Here is a 6000-nt window from a genome sequence, read left to right on the forward strand (position 1 = left end):
CTTAATAATATTTGGACTATAAACATTATCTTATCCTCTTGGAGCACTTCAGTTCGAGCTACGGATGTGGCGCATGCAACTGCTAGAAGGAAATACGCTTTTCTTATGGGTTAATTGAGCTATTGCATGATGGACTTTAGTTAGAACTCAAGTGATTGAGTTTGGTGGAGTTGATTGAGGAGTTGATGGAGTTGTGTTCAATTTGACTTAGTTGAACTAGTTGTATTTAGTCTAACTGCAGAATACACTAGTGATGAGTGATGTGAATTAATTGTTAATTAATTCACTAATTATTAACTCATAAATCAACTAAAGAATACATCAGTTAACTTAGTGCATGGACAGTTCAGTGGAGACAAGTGTTAGAGGTGAGTGAAAGGGGAAGACAGCTGTCAGTTGTGACTATAGTTGTGCATGAGATTTGCATAATCAATGGATTGAGTATTTCCAGTGAGGATTGTGTGGTTTAGCCAAAGGAAATACGAGTTTGGATCAGCCATGCTCATCTATTCGCATGCAGGATTGCGCAGTGGAAGCAGGCAAGCAGCATAGGAGATTTGGACCTGTGATTGATTCAGATCTGAGCAAGTTTGTGTGTAACAGGTGGAGATAGTACTGAGTACTTGTGAGGAGTATTGTACTATGTATTGTTACATGTTCTCAATCAATATAATATACAGATAGTTGGGGGTTTTCAGCTGTATGCTTTCCCCGGGTTACATACTGTGTTAATGTGCGCATGCTATTGATGTTTCATTATTTTTAATTCCACAAAATTGATGATCAACGTAGAGGAGGTTATGTATTATGCATGCATTCCGCAATAGTGTATAATCAGGATAATCTCTGTGAATAAGTGTCATATTATTCAAAATTTCTACAGTTCTAACACTTTTATTTTTGAGCATAATTTTGAGCACCTTATCAATGAGCGACAATGATTAAGTTCCCCACATTTGATGAGATCCTAGGAAAGTGAAGCCAAGAAGAGTCCATAATGTTTTCTTCTAGGAAGAATATTCAAGCATGAAGAGAGCAAACATATTGCCTTTTCTACCCAAGACAAGAAGCAAAAAGGAAAAAGAGGTCATTATTTTTTAGGAAAGTATGCTCTCTCATCCAATAATTATGCTCCTTGATCCAATAATCCAATAATTGCATGTGTTTAATAGTTGTGGTTTAAGTGCTTGTTGATGCATGTAAAAGTAAAGAGTAGCTTTACTTTTGTTTATGCATGTGAAAGGAAATGTTGTCTTGAAAATAAGTATAATTCATAGAAGGTTATGAAAGAATAACTAATAGAAATTGAATAATGAAGATAGGGGAATTTTGATTCTCTCACATTATATTTGATGATAAAGGTCATGGGATCATGATCTGAAGATATTTATAAAATCAATGGTAGATCTATTCATGTATTGATTCATGATAGTAATCATCAATGTGAATTTTGCCAGCAAAGGTTCACTCATCTTCACTATAAAGCATTGCCTCATGTGAGAAATATGGTTTCTGGAATGCTCGAGATTAAAGTGGACCATGATGGAGTTTTCCAAGGGTGTGCAAGTGGAAATCATGTAAAAGGACCCTTCCCTTCAAGAAAACAAGTAGAACCAGACAAGTTAAGAATTTGGTATGTTCAAAGACTTCAAGACTCTTGAAGAATTCTTCACTGGTGAAAAGTTGGAGGTTGGACACTTGAGGATCTTTTGCTACCCTATATATTTTAATGTGACAAAGGAAAAGAGGACCAGGTCAGAAGCTTCAAGTAAGAAATGTATGTTTATTGGTTATGTAACATTTGATGAAGATGCAACAGGGATGTAACATTTGATGAAGATGCAACCCTTGGAAAGGAAATATACACTCCTCCTCCTGCTAATGTTTAAAGTCAGGATGATGCCTTGGATGCACAAGGAAATCCTGAGCCTGAGCCTAATCTTGTTGTTGAACCCATGGAGCCCAAAGACCCCTTGGATCCTCCTCCATGTGATCCCCCTACTAGAAAGAGATCATTATGGATTTTTGGCACTCTACAAGATGTTGATAGACATGCTGCCCCCAGAGGAAACTTCAGAGAAAGAAAGAAACCTTGTTGGTTCCAGGAACACGTTGTAGCCATGAGAAACATTATTCAGTTTGAACCATACACTTTTGAAGAAGTAGTGAAAGATCAAGTATGGAATGATGTTATGGCTAAATAATATGAATGCATATACATAATTAAGTATGGGAAGTATCTCCAAGAGCCAAAGGTAAGTTTGTTATGACTTCCAAATGGTTCTATAAAATCAAACATGATGCAAATAGCAAGATTGAAAAACATAAAGCTAGATTTGTGGCTAGAGGCTTCTCTTAAAAAGAGGAAGAAGACTATGATTAGATTTTTGCACATGTTGCTCGATATACCAACATATGATCTATTGTGGCTCTAGCTACTAGCCATCGATGGACTCTTCACAAAATGGATGTGAAAACTACTTTTCTGCATGACTTTCTCAAGGAAGAAGTATTTGTGGAGCAACCACAAGGCTTTGAAGTACATGACAGGAAAACTTATGTGTGTATACTGAAGAAATTTCTTTATGGATTGAAGAAAGCCCCAAGAGATTTGTATGCCCGCATTGATAGCTTCTTGATGAAGCTTCATTTTACCAGAAGCAATGTTGATCCAAATCTCTACTTAAAGACAGTCCAAGGTATGTCTTTGATTTTGGTATTATATGTTCATGAATTATTCTTGACTGGTGGAGAACCTCTTGTCCTCTAGTGTAAGAGGGAGTTAGCTTCTAAATTTGAAATAAAATATCTTCATTTCATGAACTACTTTCTGGGCCTAGAGGTACGGCAGAGACCTAGTGATAATTTCCTTTCTCAAGGAAAATATATTGTCAAGATTCTGGAAATATTTGGTATGACATAATGTAATTCCATGAACACACCAATGGAAATCAATTTCAAAAAGTTATGTGGTGAAGTTGCAGGACCTGATTTTATTAATCCTTCTGAGCATTGACAACTGATTGGGGCATTGATGTTCTTAGTGAACACTAGACCATAAATATGTTTTTCAGTCAATAATCTGAGCCAATATATGATGAATCCATCACATGCACATTGGATTGTTGTAAAGCATGTGTTGAGATACCTGCATGGGACCATCAATGTTAGATTGAGATATATCGTTGAAGATGTGAGACTATATGGGTACTCTGATGTTGATTAGGTCAGTGACTCTACTGGTAGAAAAAACACATTTGGATGTTGCTTTAGCTTGGGATCCGCCATGATATCTTGGATGAGCAAAAAACATAAGTATGTACCCCTTAGCACAACTAAAGAAGAGTACATTATTACTAGCATGGCTTAGAGTGAGGAAGTATGGTTGAGGAAGCTCTTTGGAGAGTTGTTTGAGCATGTGTTAAATATGATAGTAATATACTGTGACAATAAGAGTGGGATTTGACTTGTAGAAAATTTTGTGTTCCATGACAAGTCCAAGAACATTAAGATTAAGTATCACTATATTTAGGATATGGTGCAGAGAGGAGAAGCAAGACTCCATTGTACTGCAACTGATGATCAAATAGCTGACATACTTACCAAGCCTTTGCCGAAAAGGAAGTTCTTGGTATTTAGAGAGTAGCTTGGATTGACAAATGTGACCCTTCTTGGTGGGGGCAGTCATGGATGATCGAGAATGTTGAGCTATGAAATTTGCTCTTGTTTGAGCTCCCAAGTTGGGAATGGAGCCAGGAAAGCTCTTGGGGTTAAAGGAACTCTTGGCTATAGGTTGTGTGTAATCCTTGTCTTGTGTCAACAAGTGGTTATCACCCCTACCATCAAGTCTAGGAATTGCCAAGAGTATACGCCAATATGCATCCTACCCACAAGTTGGGCTTGTTGGGAGTACCACCCATTTGGTTAATGGGTGTGGTAAAGCTTGGTTGTGTGTGATCCTTGACAAGTGGTAATATCCCCAAGCAAAGGTAACACTTGGTTGTGTGCGATCATTGTCAAGTGGTAATCCCCCCGAGTAAAGATGACACTTGGTTGTGTGCGATCCTTATCATGTGTGGACAAGTGGTAATCCCCCCAAAGTCTGTGGATGTAGGTGTTCTACCACTTGACTCTTATAGTAAAGCTTGGTTGAAAGTGATCCTTGTCATGTGTCGACAAGTGGTAATCCCCTCGAGCAGAGATGAGACTTGGTTGTGCGTGATCCTTGTCATGTGTTGACAAGTGGTAATCCCCCCAAGTTTGTGTTAAGATGGGAAGATCAATGGATATAGGATGATAGATGAATATACTTTATGATGATTCTTCTTCATTAGATTGTGACATCATTTTTCTAGATCATACAGAATAGAGATGAACATAGATGAGCAGAGAAAGCATAGATATTTGATGCAAAAAGAAATTCCTCCCTAGTTGGGAGGGAGTGTTGAGGCAGCTCAAGGATGAATTTCTTTATCTAAAATCTCATTTCTGACGATTCTGGAGTGACGTTCTAAAAATAGAAATTCATGTCTAGCATCGCAAATATGACTTTCCAAAAATAGTAAATCATCTTTCATCAATTGGTAATCAAGTATAGTTGATGGAAAATTACTTATCATTAATCAATCATAATAGTTCAATCTCAACTTAATTATCAATATTGTTATTATTATTACTACTATTATCCTTTACGATACTATTATATTATTATTAAAAAGAAATTCATGCCTCTAAATCATGGCACTAAATCATGTCATATGTCACTCCCCTAAATGGCATATGTTACTCATCCTCAATGCATGTGTATTGCTTCTTCTTTATGACCAAAACTTGTTGTTGCCCCTATATATGTATCTCATATCATCTCATTCTCACTACTTGTGCATTATGAAAAAAGAATTTGAACTTGAGAGAGAGAGAGTTCGATAGACTTGACGAAGATTGTGAGAGAGAGACTTGGAGAGTAAGAAGTGGACTTGGTGAGCCAAGGTTGATTTAGTGTTTCAGTGTTGATTCAGTTGAATGAAAGGTTAATTCAATGTTTGCATCTATTGTTGCTACCAATGATCTTTATGATATAGCTTGTTCAAATTTGGGTGAACTTACTCATTCTCTTGATCTCCCATTGTACTTTATATTGTTGATGAACAAATGGTATCTAATAGAAGAAGAATTTGGTTGTGTTTGCCCCTTGTGGGCTTTGCCCTGGTCATTGGACCTAAATTCTTTGTGTCTCATTTATGTTTTTGAATATGTTTTATTGCAATTTTGGTTTATGTTTTATCTACAATTGTTTAATTATATTGCAGCAGAAAGAAAATTTTGAAATAAGTAATTGTTACAGCATAGAACTACAGAATTTCAACCTTTTTTCTTTTTTTTTCTTTAGAATTTCAACCCCTTTTTTTTTCTTTTTCTTTTTTTTTTCTTTTTTTTAAGGTTAAAATTCAAAAGAAAAAATTAGCAACGACATTAAAAACCAAAATTTTTGTGCAATAAACATGAGAAAACACCCTAAAAATTTAAAAGTGTTAATGTTGCATCATTTTTTTATTTTGATTTTTCCGAGTCGAAATTCCAAAAAAAAAATTGACATTAAAACTAAAATGTATGTGCAATAAACGTGAAAAAGCATACTGAAATTGAAAAGTGTTGATGTTGAATCAACTTTTTTCTTTGTTAAAATTCCCACATTTTTTAGTATTGGCATTAAAAATAAAACATCATGACTCCAAAAAACCTTAAAACTTCAATAGTTTTCAATGATAAGGTTGACAAGAAAATATCATGACTTCAAAAAACCTTAAAATTTTGGTATTTTTCAACCATGGCGTTGAAGATAAAATATCACAACTCTGAAAACCCTTTAAATTTCAAAAAAGTTAAGCCATGGAATTAAAACCAAATATCATGACTAGAAAAAACCTTAAAAAATAATTTTTAAATCAAATAGTCATCATACCAAGAGTAATTTTTTTAAATGTTGAAAGTATAGCTCTT

The sequence above is a fragment of the Pinus tabuliformis genome, chromosome J (genome assembly GCF_031772625.1).
Source record: "Pinus tabuliformis cultivar Carrire ecotype Pingquan chromosome J, CPIR1, whole genome shotgun sequence".
NCBI classification, from domain to species: Eukaryota; Viridiplantae; Streptophyta; class Pinopsida; order Pinales; family Pinaceae; genus Pinus; species Pinus tabuliformis.